The sequence below is a fragment of the Pleurodeles waltl genome, chromosome 8 (assembly GCF_031143425.1).
Source record: "Pleurodeles waltl isolate 20211129_DDA chromosome 8, aPleWal1.hap1.20221129, whole genome shotgun sequence".
Classification (NCBI taxonomy): domain Eukaryota; kingdom Metazoa; phylum Chordata; class Amphibia; order Caudata; family Salamandridae; genus Pleurodeles; species Pleurodeles waltl.
This window is the reverse complement of record NC_090447.1, coordinates 1,496,463,179-1,496,482,830: the sequence shown is the minus strand read 5'-3', so window position 1 is coordinate 1,496,482,830 and position 19,652 is coordinate 1,496,463,179. Positions and strand designations below refer to the sequence as shown.

Genomic DNA, 19,652 nt, shown 5'->3' with positions numbered 1-19,652 from the left:
CAGGTCCGGAAATCCACTGTTGTTGCATTGCTGGTGTTTGTTCTTCCTGCAGAATCCCCCTATCACGACTTCTGTGCTTTCTGGGGGTAGTAGGTGCACTTTACACCTACCTTTCAGGGTCTTGGGGTGGGCTATTTTTCTAACCCTCACTGTTTTCTTACAGTCCCAGCGACCCTCTACAAGCTCACATAGGTTTGGGGTCCATTCGTGGTTCGTATTCCACTTTTGGAGTATATGGTTTGTGTTGCCCCTATACCTATGTGCTCCTATTGCAATCTACTGTAATTTTACACTGCTTGCATTACTTTTCTTGCTATTACCTGCATAATTTTGGTTTGTGTACATATATCTTGTGTATACATCTTATCCTCATACTGAGGGTACTCACTGAGATACTTTTGGCATATTGTCATAAAAATAAAGTACCTTTATTTTTAGTACTTCTGTGTATTGTGTTTTCTTGTGATATTGTGCATATGACACCATTGGTATAGTAGGAGCTTTACATGTCTCCTAGTTCAGCCTAAGCTGCTTTGCCATAGCTACCTTCTATCAGCCTAAGCTCCTAAAAACACCTCTTCTACAGTAATAAGGGATAACTGGACCTGGCACAAGGTGTAAGTACCTCTGGTACCCACTACAAGCCAGGCCAGCCTCCTACAGTCAGGAGTTAGGAAATGGGCTGACATGTACATGGAATGTCATGTGCACAATGCTGCTCATATGTGTGGCACTTGTGCTGTCTATGTACTGCTTCTGTGGAACTCTGGTCACAGATAGTCCTTGCAAATATTGAATGCAGTTGGACTTACTGCTGTCAAGGGTCTGGTCAGACATTCCTGTTACTGATGCAAAAGCACATCAACTGCCTCATGTATGAGGCTTGTTTTCCCCTTATTGAGTGATGGTGTCTTAGTTGTGTGCCATATGCTGCGTTGGACCATGGATTCAACATGTATGTGTGAAATAGGTGTGGTCCTCTGCTATTGGCCTTCAAAGGAGAAATGTACATGATATATGTCATTTACAGTGTGTGTGTATGTGACCATTGTATGATACACATCACATTAGCTCTGGGATTTTCAGTGTCCTAATCGGTATATCAGCAATGCTCCATGAGACAACACTCTTAATCTGATAGTTAGAGATGAAGGTGTGCAAAAATGAATAGCCAAACGATGATATGGTGATTATTATAGGTGTTTATTTTAATTAGTTCATAAAGTGATGATGGTGATTATATTTAAAAGAAATTGTTCACGATATGTTGCAGCCTGCGTAAACCAGCGGCACTGTTCTGTTGTTCCCCCTCATGTTGCAGGCCACCATCCTCCTCTTCCTCCTCTTCAGGCATGTGTGGCTCGGGTTCCAGGAGGGGAATGTTCCTTTTGATGCAAATGTTGTGCAGAATAGCACGTTAGGATTATCTTACAGACCATCTCCGGGGAATATAGGAGGCCACCACCAGTGATGTCGAGGCACCGGAACCTTGACTTGAGGATGCCGAAGGTCCTCTCAACTATGGTGCGTGTCCTCCTATGTGCGTCATTGTAGGCACGCTCTGCTGCAGTACTCGGGATGCCAATAGGTGGCATTATCCATGGCTGGATGCCATACCCCTGATCAGCTGCAAGAGAAAATGAAGGGGATCATGTTGATGTAGCTAGCCCTATTGAAATGACCTTTCATGGCAGTAGTTGTCTTGTGTTGTCTGTGACTCTTTTGTGTTATTATGTCGCATCCTAGGTTTGTAGGATGTACTATCTGCATTGTGTTGTTTCCTTGGCTGAACGAGTGTTTGCCTGCTGACCGGTTGTCAGAAGTATGTTTTGGGATTTGCAGTACAGTGTGCCCTCCCTAGCATTGTGACGTGTGATACAGGTGTCCCTGTGTCTTCACTGGGGTGAGATGATAGTTGCATACACAGGTTCAATTTGACAGTGTTGTTAACACGTTCATATCAATGTACCCTGGACATCCCATACCTTTAGACTTATGCAATAGATTAATGTCAACGTCATTGAGACACTTACAATTTGCAAGGTGACATTTAGGCAACCCACTCCAAACTTTGTGATCTTTGGGGCCATATTTATACTCCGTTTGCGCCGAAATTGCGTCGTTTTTTTTGACGCAATTTCGACGCAAAACTAACGCCAACTAACGCCATATTTATACTATGGCGTTAGAGGCGAATAGCGCCAAAGTTCCCGGAATGTGCGTCATTTTTTAGCGTGAACCCCTTCCTTGCGTTAATGATATGCAAGGGAGGCGTTCCCGTCTAAAAAATGACTCCCAGGCCTTTACGTGGTATTTATACTCCCGGGCAAAAGAGACGCCCGGGAGTTGGCGTGGCAAAAAACGGCGCATTTGCGCCACTTTTTAACGCCTGCTCAGGGCAGGCGTTAAGGGGCCTGTGGGCTCAAAATGAGCCCACAGGTGCCCTCCCATGCCCCCAGGGACCCCCCCTGCCACCCTTGCCCACCCCAGGAGGACCCCCAAGGATGGAGGGACCCACCCCAGGGACATTCAGGTAAGTTCAGGTAAGTATAATTTTTTATTTTTTATATTTTTTTTTGGTGGCATAGGGGGGCCTTATTTGTGCCCCCCTACATGCCACTATGCCCAATGACCATGCCCAGGGGACAGAAGTCCCCTGGGCATGGCCATTGGGCAAGGGGGCATGACTCCTATCTTTACAATGATAGGAGTCATGTTGATGGGGGATGGGCGTCGTTAAAAAATGGCGCAAGTCGGGTTAAGACGATTTTTTCGACGTAACCTGACTTGCCCCATTTTAAGACGCCCATGCGCCATTTTCCCCCTACGCCGGCGCTGTCTGGTCTACGTGGTTTTTTCCCACGCAAACCAGGCAGCGCCGGTCTGATTGCGCCGTCTAACGCCATTCCATAAATACGGCGCCCGCATGGCGCTTCAGAATGGCGTTAGACGGCGCAAAACTTTTTGACGCTAAACTGCGTTAGCGCAGTTTAGCGTCAAAAAGTATAAATATGGGCCTTGACGTCTTAACATTAGACTGTACACTAATTTCAGATGTGTGACAGGTTCAATGGTGACCTAAGAAACATGCCTAGCGGTGAAACAACCTCAGTGTGTTCCTGTCGGCATGTTGCTGTTGTGGAGAATGTGTTGTGTGTCCTAGAGGGTTGCTGTGCAGTGTGTATATAAGTAGGTTTTTGTACTTACCAACAAGTAGTCCATTGCCATACCGTCTATCCTGGAAGTGTTCATTGATGGTGCTGTGACGGAAGATGAATGAGTCATGGACACTCCCAGGATATTTAGCCACGATGTTGGTGATCAATCCTTGGTGATCGACAATGGCCTGCACATTGATGGAATGTGTGTGCTTCCTGTTGCGGTAGAGGTGTTCAGTTGCAGCAGGTGGCACAAGGCGTACATGTGTGCAGTCGATTGCACCAAGGACGTGTGGGAAGCCACTAATGAGGTAGAACCCCTGTTTTGTTTCCTGCTGCTTCTGCAGTGTGTTAGGGAAGCAGATGTGGCGGGTGTAAGTCCAATGATGGCATCCAGTACTTTGGGCAAAAAGGCAGAGAATGATGGCTGTGATATTCCGGCAACCAGGGCACCAGTTGTTTGAAAAGAGCTACTTGCCAGCATGTGAAGTACGGCAAGCAGCTTGGTTTCTGTTGGGATGGTGCGGGGTATCAGCAAGGTGGGTGCCAACTGCGGCTCAATGTTGCGCAGCAGCTGCTGAATGGCCTGCCAGTTCAACCTGTACCTCTGGATAATGTCGTGTTCCCTGAGGCCATGAAGGGTTGTCCTGGGGCGGAATATCCTCTCCTGCCTTCTGTGCTGCCTTTGGGGTCCCTGCTGGTGTTGTGGTAGCTGCTGTTGTAGCTGCTGGGCTCTGCGTCTGGGTGCACGCTGGATAAGAATCACCTCCATGTCTCCCTTTTGCTGCTCTGCTGCTCTGCTGTTGCTTCTGTGTGTTATGATTAAATACAGGTGTGTTTGCCCCATTTTAACGCCTGCCCTGACCTAGGCGTTAAATTTTGACGCAAATCGGGCTGAGTGTCATTTTCCGGGTCCGCCTCCCAGTCGTGCCTCATTTTTGCCCGAAAGCATAAATACGACGCACGGCCGTTTAAGTCATTTTTTGGATGAGAACGCCTACCTTGCATATCATTAACGCAAGGCGGGTTGCCGCATCCAGAAAATGACGCACACGGTGGAATTTTGTCGTCCGCAGGCATCAAAGTTTAAATACGGGGCAAGGTTTGCGCTGAATGTGCGTTAACATTTTTGACGCACATTCGGCGCAGTCGGAGTATAAATATGCCCCTGGGTATTTTAAATGCAGGAAAATTTGACATTTTGCGAGGGTGTGCAGAATGGTTGGCGAAAACAAGTTCAAGAAGTCAGTAAACGCAGTAAAGAGAAATGAAGCAGAAGGTAGTAGCACAAGTGAAGATGAGTTGAAAGTTTTAGCTGTGGAGGAAGGAGCTACGGTAGTGTGCACTCAACTTGGAAGCAAAACTAAGGAATATAACCCGCCTAAGTGTGTTGTTGAAATAAATGGGAAGCAGACACACATGTGGGCGGACTCATGTTCACCGTTCACTTTGATTGACAAGCAAGTGTGGGGGGATTTGAAGAACAACAAACTTAAACTCACGGATGTGTCACCCGAAGGGTATAGTGGTGGTAAACTGCCAGTATTAGGTTATTTTGATGCAGAGCTTGAATTTAAGGACAGAAGAACACAAGGAAGAGTATACGTAGTGCGCCAAGGACGATCATTACTTGGTTGGAAGGAACAATGAGCACGGAACATAATGTTGGATCCTAATCTTCCCGAACATGTGTTATTAACAAAGGAAAGTATGGAAGAAAAGTGGGTAACTACATTTCCCGAGCTGTTTAAAAATAAGTTGGGCTGCCTCAATGGTTTTGAACACCAGATTGTTTTGAAAAAGGACGCTGTGCCAAGGGTACACAAGGCACGGGTGGTACCAATAGCACTAAGGGATAAATTAAAGGAATAACTTCAAAGGTTGTGTATGGAAGGTGTAATTGAACCGATAGAAGTGTCTGAATGGCTAAGTCCGATAGTGATAGCAATGAAACCTGATGGTAGGATCCGCATGTGTGTAGACTTGAGGGACCTGAATGACAATATATTAATAGACCGGTACACGTTACCAAGAATACATGAGATGTTAGCCAGTGTTCGAGGTGGAAAGTATTTTACGACACTGGATTTATCGAATGCTTACAACCAGGTGTGTTTGTCAGAAAAATCCCGACATTTGACGTCTTTCATCACATCAGAGGGGGCGTTTCAATTTGTTAGGATGCCCTTCGGCTTGGCATCCGCCTCTGCAGTGTTCCAGAGGGTTATGCAGGGAATTTTGAACAATGTGAATAACACATTAGTATTCCAGGACGATGTACTGGTTTGGGGTGAAAGCGAACAAGCACATGATGAGGTACTGGCGGTGGTGTTAAAGAAATTGGAGAGAGCTGGCCTTACCATCAGCAGGAACAAGTGCAGATTTGGTGTGGAAGAGGTGGAATATTTGGGGCACACGCTGAATCAACATGGAGTGAAACTAAAACTGAAGTTAATTGATGCCATAGCAAAAGCTCCTGCACCACAAAACAAGGATCAGCTAAGATCATTCCTAGGCTTGGCTGAGTATTACACAAAATTTGTGGATCACTTTGCAGGAAAGGTACATGTGCTGAGGAATTTGATGAAAAAGGGATGCCATTTTAAATGGTCCAGTGAGTGTCAAGAAGCATTCGATGTGATCAAGGAAGCTATTGTGAAAGCCATCACATTGAAGCCATATGACCCGGATGATGAAACTATAATCGTGGCAGAAGCCAGTAATTACGGGTTAGGAGCAGCATTGTTGCAAAAACACGATGGAAGAGAAAGAGTAGTGGCGTTTGCGTCACGCACGTTGAAGGGAGCAGAACCAACATACTCAACTATTGAGAAGGAGGCATTAGCGTGCTGGTGGAGTGTGCAACATTTCTGGACATATGTTTGGGGCACAGAGTTTGAGCTACGAACTGATCACAAACCATTGATAGATATTTTCACCACCAACGGGGCCAGTAAAGCTACTCCAAGAATTGCAAAGTGAATATATAGGCTACAAGAGTACACGTTCAGAATGAAATATGTACCGGGGATAAAGAACATAAATGCAGATTGTATGTCTAGATTACCGGTGGACAAAAATGGGAAATGTGAAGAGGACGAGTGGGTGGTGGCAGACATGTCAGAGACATGGGGTGCCATAAGTCGAGAGGAATGGGAAACTGCTGTACGGGAGGATATGTTATTGAACAAGATAATGAATGAGTTACCTGTGGTAAAAAAAAAACGTTTGGATGCTGATATGGGTGAATTTAAGCATGTATGGGAGGAATTGTCGGTTATGGATGGTGTGCTGAGAAGAGGGAACAAATTGGTGGTACCGGAGAGCTTGAGAGAAAGAGTGTTAAGATTGATGCATGAAGGGCATGGAGGCATGTCTGCAATGAAAAAGAAGGTTCGGGCTGATTTTTGGTGGCCAGGAATGGATAAACAGATTGAAAGGTACGTGAGAGATTGCATAGCGTGTACGTGCAGTGACAAGTTGCATGTGTTGTTAGAAACAACAATTAAATCACAAGAGTTACCAGAGAAGGCATGGGACAGAGTGGCCATGGATATATGTGGACCATTTGAGTGTTTGGGCTGTTCGGATAGATTTGCTATAGTTATGATGGACTATTATTCGAAGTGGCCGGAAGTAGCATTTGTGAGAGAGGTGAAGTTGTGTAATGTTATTGTATTTTGCGAGGAAATATTTAGAAAGGAAGGGTGTCCTGGAGAAATTGTCAGTGATAATGGACCACAATTTACTTCGGGTGAATTCATGAGCTTTCTCAAGAAATGGGGAATCAAACATTGTAGGACGCCTGTATATCATCCAAGAGGAACGGTTTAACCGAGTGTTGGGTAAAAACATTCAGTTAGCCCTATATAACAATTTTTCATGGAAGTCTCAAGTCAGGGATATGCTGTGGAATTATAGAACTACACCACATAGTGTGACGGGAGAAACTCCGTTTGTGATGTTGAAGGGGAGGGTACCGTGCACTATGGCTGTGCCCGCGTGGATGGGAAGAAGTAAAGAAAAGGTGGTTAATTCTGAGCAGATCAGGCAAAGGGTTAAGACATACCAGCAGCAATATGAGTCAAGACACAATGATAGGGTTAAGAGAGTGCAGACAAAATACGAAAGTGGTGTATGGGTGAGAGTGATGGTAGGAAGTTTGGCAAGGAAGGGTGAATCTAAGCTATCGGAACCGAGATGTGTGTGAAAGGTGAAGGGAAATTGTGTAAAGTTATCGGATGGTAACTGGTGGAATGTGAGAAAGACAGTGAGGTGCTCGGAGGTGGAAATAAATGATTGGCTGAAAAAGAAGGAAATGAATGAGAATGATTGGTGGAAAAGGAAGGGAGCAAATGAGGTGCAGTCGGAGAGTAGTGAGATTGGGACAAAAAGATTCATTGCAAGGGTGAAGGAACCATCAAGATTATTGAGGGACTTTGTATGCGACTAACATGTGTATATAGTTGTGTAGTCACATGTGGGGAAAGGGTAGTTGTATTTAGCTTTAGGATTGTTAGAAGTGGGGGATGAATTTTTTTATAGGATTGGGGATGTGTTGTAATGTATATATTATGCATAAAAGGTTCCAGTGTGGGAAAGAACCTGGCTGTCTCCTGGCAAGAGGAAAGGGGTTCTGGAATGTGGGCGAGTGAAGCGGTTGGCGAGGACCACAGCCGGGTTGGGGTCGCTTGGAAATAAACTTAAGTACAAAACCGAAGAAACAGTGTACCTCGTGTTTGTCGTCCCGACTTATTAACTGTGGCTTTGCACTCCCCAGGATAAAGCAGTGGGCAAACCACCCACTGGAAAGACTTGAGAGACTGTGGCTTTGTACTCCCCAGGATGAAGCAGTGGGCAACCCACCCACTGGAAAGACTTGAGAGACTGTGGCTTTGCACTCCCCAGGATAAAGCAGTGGGCAAACCACCCACTGGAAAGACTTGTGAGACTGTGGCTTTGCACTCCCCAGGATAAAGCAATGGGGAACCCACCCACTGGAAAGACTTGTGAGACTGTGGCTTTGCACTCCCAGGATAAAGCAGTGGGCAACCCACCCACTGGAAAGACTTCAGAGACTGTGGCTTTGCACTCCCCAGGATAATGCAGTGGGCAAACCACCAACTGGAGAGACTTGTGAGACTGTGGCTTTGCACTCCCCAGGATAAAACAGTGGGCAACCCACCCACTGGAAAGAATTGTGAGACTGTGGCTTTGCAGTGGGCAAACCACCCACTGGAAAGACTGTGGCTTTGTACTCCCCAGGATACAGCAGTGGGCATGGAGCCCCCTCCTGGAGCAGTGGTGTCGTGCGTTCATCAGGCTGAGGTGGCCCCCCCTTCCCCTCCCCCTGAGGTGCCTGTTTATTTTCCATCTGATGCCCCTCCAGTGTTCTCTCCGTTTGGAGTCAGGTATCGAGTGTGGGCCTCACCCATGCATTTTTGGCCCAGTGGTCCACGGACAATGATTGGTGCACTATCCGGACTTGTGTAGTTGGTGTACATAATTGTATATACTGTATTTAGAGTTTTGAGTACTGGATTTTTATTGATTACATTTGTTCAAATCAATTCCTTTTGTCCTTGCATTATTGAACAGGGGTGGGGGAGGTGTATATGTAATGTTGCAGCATGTATTTGTGTGTATGGTGTTGTGGGTGAGGGTGGGGGTGTTGCGTGTTGCATGTGTGTGTCACTCTCTTTTCCCTCTCCCCTCCCCTGTGTTGTAGGTGCAGTACTCACCGTGGTCGTCGCCGCCGTGTCTGGAGCTCCTAATAGAGGATCAGGAAGACGATCGCCGGCAGGATGTGAAGTTCTGGCTCCATGGCGTCCTGGTTCCTCATGGGGTGTGGAGAGGTGAGTGCTTTCCCCTTCTGTGCACTGTTTCTGCCGTGTTTTTGATCGCGTTTGTTCCGCCCCGGAAAAGGTGGCGGATTGGCATCTTGTGATAGGGTGGGCGGTACATTGTCTTCCGCCTGTCTGTTGGCGGTTACCGCCACGCTGTTTGTTTGTACGATCGTGGCGGTCGGAGTGTTAAAGTGGCTGTCTATGTTGGAGGTTTCCGCCACGGTCGTAATCACATTTTTTTTCCACCGGCCTGTTGGCGGTATTACTGCTGCTTTATCACCGACCGCCAGGGTTGTAATGAGGGCCTATATCTTTTTTCTAAAGTCTCTGGTTGAGAAGATCCTCCTCTTTGACTTCTTCTGTCTTTATTTTGTTTTTGTTTATCCCAGCATTTTTTAGAGCCCTCCTGTGTTTGCCTAGTAACTTCCATGGTGGAAGTACTCTGGGGCATATTTATACTCTGTTTGCGCCGGAATTGCGTCATTTTTTTTACGCAAATCTGACGCAAAACTAACTCCATATTTATACTTTGGCGTTAGACGTGTCTAGCGCCAAAGTCCATGGAGTTTGCGTCATTTTTTTGCGTGGACACCTACTTTGCGTTAATGATATGCAAGGTAGGCGTTCCCGTCTAAAAAAGTGACTCCGAGGCATGTGCGCCGTATTTACACTCCCGGGCAAAAATGTCGCCCGGGAGTGGGCGGGTCAAAAAAAATGACGTCCAGCCGCTTTTGCGTCGTTTTTTAGCGCCTGGTCAGGGCAGGCGTTAAGGGACCTGTGGGCTCGGAAGGAGCCCAGAGGTGCCCTCCCATGCCCCCAGGGACCCCCCCTGTCACCCTTGCCCACCCCAGGAGGACGCCTAAGGATGAAGGGACCCATCCCAGGGAACATAAGGTAAGTTCAGGTAAGTATTTTTTTTTTTTTTTGTGGCATAGGGGGGCCTGATTTGTGCCCCCCTACATGCCACTATGCCCAATGACCATGCCCAGGGGACAGAAGTCCCCTGGGCATGGCCATTGGGCAAGGGTGCATGACTCCTGTCTTTGCTAAGACAGGAGTCATTTCAATGGGGGTTGGGAGTTGAAAAAAATGGCGCAAATCGGGTTGAGGCGATAATTTTGCCTCAGCCTGACTTGCCCCATTTTTTGGCGCCCAAGCTCCATATTCCCCTACGCCGGCGGTGCCTGGTGTACATCATTTTTTTTGACGCACACCAGGCAGCGCCGCCGGCTAACGCCGGCTAACGTCATTGAATAAATACGGCGCCCGCATGGCGCTTCAGAATGGCGTTAGCCGGCGTTAGATTTTTTGACGCACAACTGCGTTGGCGCAGTTGTGCGTCGAAAAGTATAAATATGGCCCTCTGTATTTGAGGTTTAGTTGGTCTGGTCCCCAGACTATCCCACCTATACTAGTATAGGTCTCAGAAATAATATTTGGCAGCTAGTGCACCTGGTCCGGTTGAGGAACCTTCCCGGGCTACTGGTAAATGGCCAGTGCTGGTGATTCCACTTTAATATTACTTAATATTATTGAGGACACCGTGTCAAAATTGTGCATCATTTACATCCCCAATTCCAGGACCGAGGCTGGCCCATGTTCATTTTGAATTTATTTGAACACTTCCAGTAAAATTGCACTTGTTGTGGTACCGTGTGTGGTGGTATGTATTGCCACGAAGACTGTGCCCAAAGGGCGCATTCCTCTACTGAGGGAACCATTCAGAATACCAAGCACATTGTGAGAATTCTATGTTTATCTTGGGGTCCTATACGGGGAAACACTGCTTCCAGCTGATTTGTTTTTTGCACAAACCAGAATGGAATCTTCTCCCGCTCAGTAGGTGCTTTACCCATAATTCGATGTACTGTTTGTGGATTTACTCCTGCTACGGCCAATTGGTTAATAGCTGGAGCAGCTCTCCCTGGGGCAGTGTTTAAAGTCCGCTTTATGAATTTTACTAAGGCCCAGGTTTATACTCTGTTTGCACTGAATTAGCGCCAATTTTTTTATATTTATATTTTGATGCTAGACCCGTCTAGCGGCAAAATATTGGACTTAACGTCATTTTTTGGATGCGTGAAACCACCTTGCGTCAATGAGATGCAAAGTAGGCATTCCCATCCAAAAAATTACTCTAAGCCGCTGGCTCCATTTTTATCCACCCGTGCAACATTGAAGCACCGGTGGAAGGCGGACCCAAAAAATTAAGTAAACCCTGATTTGCGTCAAATTTTAACACCTGGGTCAGGGCTGGTGTCAAAATGAGGCCCACACACCACTACTTAAGGAGAACACGCAGAAACAACATTGGGAACGTACAGGACAAGATGGAAGTGCTACTGCTCCAGCTCGGGAGACGACACAGAGGACAACAACAGCAACCACCACCCCTACTGCAGCAACCACCACAAAGCCAACACAGAAGGCGGGAGAGGATATTCAGGAACAGGACAACCCTTCTTGGTCGCAGGGCACAAGACCTCATTAGGACATACCGACTCAACCGGCCAGCCATACTACGCCTGCTGCACCACATTGAGCCACAGACGAAAGCCAGCCTGCGGACACCACACAATATACCACCTGTCACAAAGCTGCTAGCAGTCCTGCATACGCTGGCAAGTGGCTCATTCCAGACAATGGGTGCACTGGTTGCTGGTGTGTCACAGCCGTCTTTCTCAGTCTTCCTGCCGAAGGTGTTAGCTGCAATCATCTCTCTGACACCCCGCCAAATCAGCTTCCCCAACACCCAGCAAATGCAGCAGGAGATAAAACTGGGATTTTAACAATTTGCTGGCTTCTCGCATGTGCTGGGTGCAATGGACTGCACCCATGTCTGAGTTGTCCCACCTGCAGCAACAGAAAAATTATACAGAAACCGGAACCATACGCATTCCATAAAAGTGCAGCTCATAGTGGATCACCGTGGACTGTTCACAAACATTTCAGCTAAGTATCCTGGTAGCGTCAATGATGCCTACATATTCAGGCACAGCAGGATCAATCAACAATTCCAGGATGACCAATATGGCAATGGACTACTTGTGAGTAAGTCAACAAACCTAGCATGATACATGCAACACACCAACCCTGTGGGACACACAAGACATACACTACTCCAAAAACAAATGGCCAGTAAAACTTAGCACAAGGCCAGGAACTCACACCATACCACGTACACGCATGAGTCACAACCATCTCCAAATCATAACTGCCATGCTATATGACAAACCTGTTGCAAGCCTTAACAACAACTTACATCCATCATCTTTTGCAGCGGATCAGGGTTATGGCATACAGCCATGGGTGACGACCCCATTTGCAAACCCAAACACAGCAGCAGAGTGTGCATACAATGAGGGACACCGTCAGACACACAATGTCGTGATAAGGATATTTGGCATACTGAAATCAAGATTCAGGTGTGTGGACCTGACAGGAGGCAGCCTCCTTTATGCCCCCACATTGTGTGTAAAATCATTCTGACATGTGCCATCCTAAATAACATATGTGTGCAGATGAACGTTCCAATGAATGACCAGGTTGCTGACCTGCCTGAGGAGGAGGTGTTACGACTCTGTCATCCCATCTCTAGAGGGCACTATAAAGGGACTGTCTGTAGCTTGGGAATCACCTTGAACACTCATCTAGAGTCCCTTTCTGACTCCTGTTTGTTTCCCTTTTCTCTATGGTATGCTTTTGTAGAATTACATTTGCTTCCTGGGACTGCAAATCCCATAATGCACAGCATGGTAATCAGGAAAGCCTGGATTCTGCTATACATTGTTTTCTATGGGAGAAGTCCAGTTGTTCCTTTTTACTGGATTCTCTCCTCCAGGACTTGCAAGTGTCTGAAACTACACACACTTGAGACCTCTCCTGTGCAGCCCAGTCATGTGATTCCACCTGGGGTTTGCTGCAGCCTAGAACTGCTTATAGGCAGCCATTTCCTCAAGTTCCTTGTCGTGCACAAACATTGGAGTTTGATTCCTTTGTGTTCCAGACCCTTTATCGGATGGTGTTCCAGTCTTGTTCCTGTTCTGTTTCAGCTTGAACCTGCTTTCTGTTTCTCTGCCCTGTCCCATTCCAGCCAGAGTCTGCTCCCTGTCTCTTAGCCTTGTTCCTGTTTATTTCTTCGAGAGCCTGCTCCCTGTTTCTCAGTGCTGTTCCTGCCTTGTTTCAGCCTGAACCTGCTCTCAGTTTCCCAGTCCTATTTTCTGCTTATTCCAACTCTCTGTATTCCAGTCCTGTTCTTGCTTGTTCCAGCCAGAGTCTGCTCTCTGTTTCTGCTTGTTCCAGTCAGAGCTTGTGCTCTGTTTTCCAGTCCTATTCCTGCCTTTGCTTCAACCTGAGCCTGTTCCCAGTTCCTGCCTCTGCCTCCTAGTTTGTTCCTTCTGTTTCCGTTTCCTCTTGGGTATTTGTGTCTGGTAAGTGTATTATCAGTCTTCACCTGTGTATAAGTGTTTTCCTTTGTACTGGGGTTGGCTCCTAGTTTCCAGGAAGCAAGTCCAGCTCCCATCCTTTGTCTAATGTTATATGCAGTCTTTAGTGTCTAACAGTGACAGTGTTTTTCCAGGAATTGCCACTGTGTTTCCAGCTGGACCCACAAGGGCTTGTCTTGTGTAAGTAAGTACAATCCTTGTTTGTGCTCTAAGGGTCCAGAGACAGAATCACTTCTGCTGCCTCCTTTCTTTGGGGCTTGCGGGGTGACTATCTGTAAGAGCAATCTGCACAGAGGCATTGATGTTCCCTGTTGCTGTGGGAAGTTCTGAGTCCTACCCTGTGTACAACCTTAGTGGTAACCCCAGTGTGTTTGTACTTTAGTAATCCGTTCCCTGTTTGTTCACACTAAGGTTGCTCTGCTTTTACTTTCCTGTTTCCTGCGCCTTCCCATAGCTGTCATTTCCCATGTATGCCTTTAGCTGCTCTTCTGCCCCTGTACACCATGTAACCCGAATGAAGTGTATCTGCGCCAGTCTAGGCCTGGAGTTTACACTACTTCTTTGGGATATTCTGTGACCTTAAGGGGTATCCCAAACAGAGTCCTGATCAGACCCGCTCAAAACCATGACAGGAGGAGGAGGAGGATGGTGCTGACGATATGGAGGGGGAACAGCACAACACAGCTGCTGGGGTACACATAACAATCACTGAAATAACCATGTTCAATATGTAAATAAACACTCCACATGTACAGCCAATGCTGTGTTGGTGTATTCAATCTCCGCTACATATACCATAGGAATGTGAGTCTTACCTCAGGGTGTATGTAACAGTTACTAAACTGCCAAGTGATGTTGTGACATCATAGGTGATGTATAACATTGTACTGCCACCATCACACACATCACTTACAACCTGATCACTGGTATCTGACAACAGAAGGACACAATCCATTGACCACAAAACATATTGTACATTCACGTTGCCAACTTGCTAATCAATAGCTCACCACTCCCACCACAACATGTCCTAATAGGATGTATGCAAGGCGCCCATAACTGAGGTTGGGGATGTTGAAATATAAATTTTGTCATGTTGGAACTGAATACTGTCACAATTCAATGTGAGAGTGGCAATAACTGCATGGAACATGTGTGATGAGGGGGGTACATCATTGTTAACTCTGGTCATCATGACTTGCCCAGGGATTGTAACCAATGGAAGAAGTTGAGCCTGCGCAGTCTGTCCATGGTAATCTGCCCTGCCACTGCCATGGGGCACAACCTTGACACAGGGTATACATGACCGCACTCATTGCACGGACACATCAGTGGTATGCACATTAGTATGGATGAGAACATATCCAGCTAGGGCTGCAGGTCCACCATACAAAAATCTACAAACATTGGTTAATGCAATGATTGAAATCCTAAATATGTGATCCTACCATATTCTGTGTTGAATGTAGGCGGAGTGTATCACACACACCATGTACCAAAGATGTACACATGTCAGGCAAATATGCTGTCTTCACACAGCCTCCTTATACTCTAAGGGCCACATGTAGCAAAGTTCAGAATTGCGACTTGCAAATTGCGAGTCAGAGCGACTCGCAAGGGGGTTGCAAATGCCCACCTCATGAATATTCATGAGGTAGGTCGCAATTTGCGACCCCCTGGGGAATGGCGGCCCTCACAGGGATGGTGGCCTGCTGGAGACAGCAGACCACCATGTCTGTGACTGCTTTTCAATAAAGCATTTGTTTTTTGTAATGCAACCCATTTTCCTTAACGGAAAACGAGATGCATTACAAAAACAAAAAATGAAACGTTTTTGTTTCATTTTTACGGACCACTGCCTGCTCTGGAAAAAATGTTTTATGTCACATTCACAAACGGAAAGGGGTCCCGGGGGGGACCCTTTCCCGTTTGTGAATGTGTTACCACCAGTGTGACACTGGTGGTAACTGCGATTGCTTTGCGACCGCATTCGCGGTCACAAAACAATCCTACATCGCACTGCGAGTCGCAATTAGGAAGGGAACACCCCATCCTAATCGCGAGTCGCAAACCCGTTTGTTACTGAATCACAAAACTGGGTTTGTGCATCGGGAAGTGCTTTTTGCACGTCGCAAACAGCTAGATTTGTTGTTTGCGAGGTGCAAAAAGCTCCGTACATCTGGCCCTGAATCCGAATAAGGATGTAGATGTCGGCTCACATTTTCTATGTAGCAATAGTTTGCTCATCATCAACAATGTCTGACCTGTGTATGCACCTCCAAAATAGTATGCTCTGTATGACAACATCACACACCACATACCAATTCTCAATACACTATCAAATATCAAAAGTATTGCATTGTACTGAATGCAAAACATATGTGGATTCAGTGATGTCACACAGGCATATATATGCAAGACGTGCAACAATTTGCATGCAGTTGACTCCGTAACACACACACATTGGTGGAACAGACCAATCACACCCTTATCACATTGTTGCATGATCTACCACATGTGGCCATACCCAATATGCCACACTCCAGCACAGCCAATTTCATATGTATGTTGATTCAGGGTGCATCTAAGGACAATGCAAAAAACCACGCAATCAGGAAATGAGTCAAAAAATATGACGCAAATGCATCTAAAACATCTGAAAACTCTAAGAAAATGACACATGGGCCTTTAGTGTGAATTCTACCTTCGCACTCCTCTTAATACAGCCTTCTGTGAAATCGACGCACAACCATCATGCGTTAATGTAAACGATGCACAGGCATTATTCGTCTAAAAACCCTACGCAAATGTCAAATGTGTCAAATTAATACACGCATAACTGAAAACCGTGCTGCACGGGCACAGGAAGTGATGTAATAGGAAATCTACAAGCATAGTACAGTGGGTGTTATTTCACTTTCTGTTTACAGTCTGCGCCTTTGTGACTGTGCAGTTGTGTTTTGGAGCTGGTGGTTGAATCTTGGTTGTGTCTTGTAGTTTGTGGTGTCGCTTCTGTCGTGTCCTGTTGTATTTTGTATGCATTTTCTTCCAGTAGTTGTGGTTTTGTGTAGTTTTTATCTAGATTCGTATTTGTACTGTGGGGTGTCTGTCCGGGGTTGTTACTAATTTGGGATAGTTGGGATAAGTTAGTGGGGTTAAGTATCCGTTTATTCTTTCTTTCTTTGTACTTGGGATCAACTCTGACCATAATACGGCATGTCTGGAAGGGGGAGAGTGACCAGGATGTCAGAGTATGAGCTAGGTGGATTTGTGTGGATGGTATCTCACTACCTGCCATTGGTGTTGGAGATGGGTGGCTGGGACCACCTTGGATACCGGACCGAGGCCAGGCGGCTGCGGTGGGGCAAGGTGCTCCACCACCTGAAGAGAATATACAGGACCGACAGCAATGAGCACCAGCTAAAGCATCGCTTGGCAGATCTGGTGCCCAGGGAGCATGATCTGCTCAATCACCTTGGGATTGAGATCGGCTGACCTGTTGGTCAGTCTCCCATTGGCATACTATTGACTGTTCACTGCTCTCGAATGAAAGTAGCAGATGAGTTTGAGTGCTGCATGCAATGCTTGTGGATATGTTGCAAGCAACCCGAATGAAGTGTATCGGTGCCAGTCTAGGCCTGGAGTTTACATGTCCAACAATGATACTAATGCAGGTCAGATGTCTGATGAGTCCTGCACAACCATCACAAAGGCACACATTTCAGAGGCCATAGCGACACCTGTGCCCTCGCATAGTGTCATGTATGAAACGCCAAAGTACTGCCAGCCTATAATATTTGCCCTGGATTGTGTCAACAAAGTGGAGCACTGCATACATAGCTCAACTTTGTCAACATTTCATGCCCCAGCCATCAAGTTAGCAAACGGGTTTACCCGCCTTATGGGGCAAAGAATATGGGGCATTTGATACCATTAGACAACTTTGGCACATCAGTCATGGATTAATCAACACATGATCATTGCAGACTTTAAAATAAGCAGCATATCTATCAAAAAGCGCCTCTGGGTGCCTTGCAGGACAAGCTTGAGTACCTGAGTTATAAGTCATGCAAAGCGCCATGGTAGTGTCATGTTTATTACACAATTCCCCCTTATATCATGTTGTTCCATCTTCTATAGGTGGCCCACATATGGATGTTGCAGGGTGTAGCACTACATGAGTCTCTGGCCCAGTGTTAGTATTCAGATGTGTGGCTCCAACCCACCTGAGTGTCTGTGTCATTGTGTGATCACAGTGGTGTGTCTGTTGCACTGTTTTCCACTAGGATAACTAGCTCACTCCTCTTAACTAGTTCACACTGAAAGTTGTTGTCCACTTGCAGTGACTATGATTTGACACTAAGCATGCTTTACCATTCATGTCTTACAGGTGGACCTGCCCCTACACGATCGGTGAAGTGGCGCGATTTTAGGACCCAGATGTATCAAGTAAGTGTGATAATGTGTGTCCAGGGTTTTGCGTGAGTGAGTCATGTGTGTTGAATACAATGCCAGATGTGATAACTGTCCAATGATCAGATATCGAAGTAGGCTGGATGGGCCCATTATGGCCCATTTAAAGGATCCCCATGCACCACCAGAGGGTCACATTTTGTGAGGCACGTGGTGCACAATGCCCAGCATTGTGTACACAAGGTTGTGACAAGCCACATTTAGGGCCATATGTGTCAAAGAATGACAGAGTTCAACGCTGTGAGAATATTGGCAGTGGCCCACTCCATCATCCTCACAACATAGGGATGCGCCATATTAGACACAATTTGGTGCATCCCTGTATTGTCATGCAGATGGAGGACTGGGCTGGCAATTGCCCCCCAGCATGGTTGTTATCCCTCGTAACATATGGTCCACTCCTTGACTCCATGTATGAGTGGGCATGCCCTGGTGGATGACCAGGACAGTTGAGATGATAGATTGCATGGCTATCCCCCTTAGGCTCAGGGGGAGAGGAATACCAAATTTGTAGGTAGATGTCATGCTCACAGTGTAGGTGACAGTCACATTGTTCAGGCTTGCTTGTGTACCCATCATGTCTGACCCCTTATGGTTACCAACTGCATCCCATCCTCCCAATGACATGTCCAAGTTATTGGTGATGTACGGTTGGAAATAGGCACAGATGATGAGGAAGTTTGGGCCTGATCTATGTAAAGTTATGCTGCCTTTGCATTATTCTTTATTACGCAAAAGCAATGTACACTTCAAATTGATTGGTACATTTTCTCAGTTTGCGTCACTTTAGTGTAAAAAATATGATGCTAAGGCAGCGTTGTTGTTACATTTCTCAGGGCCATTGACTGTTCTGGAATGTGAGTTGGAGTGCATGTGTAATTAGGTTTAGCAGTGTAAGCTACTAATCTGTACAGACTCCACACAATGCTGACACTGATGGTTGCCTGTCTCCATTTAACAGCTACCAACATGACCAATGATGAGTTATGTGCGTTTTTAGAAGAGGGCAGTGAGGTACTGCCATATCCTGGCACTGGAGTCTGTGTACCGAAGAATGGCTTTGCTGCTAATGTGCAGAGAGGGCATCTGGGGAATGGCGGGCATTCTCACAAGGGGTCCCCGCACTGGCTAAGAAGGACAGCAGACACCTAGCTCTTCAGCAGTGCAGAGGTGCACAGCTGGCACCACACCCACAATAGTTAGCTTTAGTTGTTGGTTAAGTAAAGATAGAATAGGTTAGTTTATGATAGGGTAGGTTTTATTAATGTTTTTAGTTTAGTTAAATTTTGAATAAAATTTTTTGTGTACTCCTATACATTTGTGTTAAGAGTTTGTGTTTCAGGGTCTTCCCATGAGTTCACAGTGCAAATTATGTGTCGGCCTAGGGATTCTGGCCTGCCTCTGAATACCTCTCTTGAAATGTGCATCTCCTATTGACAACTGAGCTGTCACATTGGCAGCAACAACACATCTACTTGTACATGCATCTGCCATCCAGTGTACCCACAACTCAAGGTGACTTTGTTTACTTTGTATTGCACAGGTGGGTGTGGTACTTCATCTGTCGGTGTTGGGGTCCTGTGTAGGAATGTTGGGAGCCGTAGCACATCTGATAACAGCCTAAATTTGAACTCTGTTCTGCAAAACTGACCAGTGGCAATCACTAATGAGGTTAGGTACCTCTGAATCAAACAAATGTGTTCTACTGGTACTCCCAGCTGACGATATTG

The 19,652-nt window shown here is 46.3% G+C and overlaps 1 long non-coding RNA gene across 1 annotated transcript in view; it reads left to right on the top strand.

The window, feature by feature from the left end:
* LOC138249269 (uncharacterized) overlaps nt 1-19,652 on the top strand; it is a 193,572-nt gene that overhangs the window by 154,964 nt on the left and 18,956 nt on the right. Inside the window, exon 3 of the long non-coding RNA XR_011194818.1 lies at nt 17,840-17,898. This is a non-coding gene — a long non-coding RNA (uncharacterized lncRNA). The remainder of the gene's footprint in view (nt 1-17,839; nt 17,899-19,652) is intronic.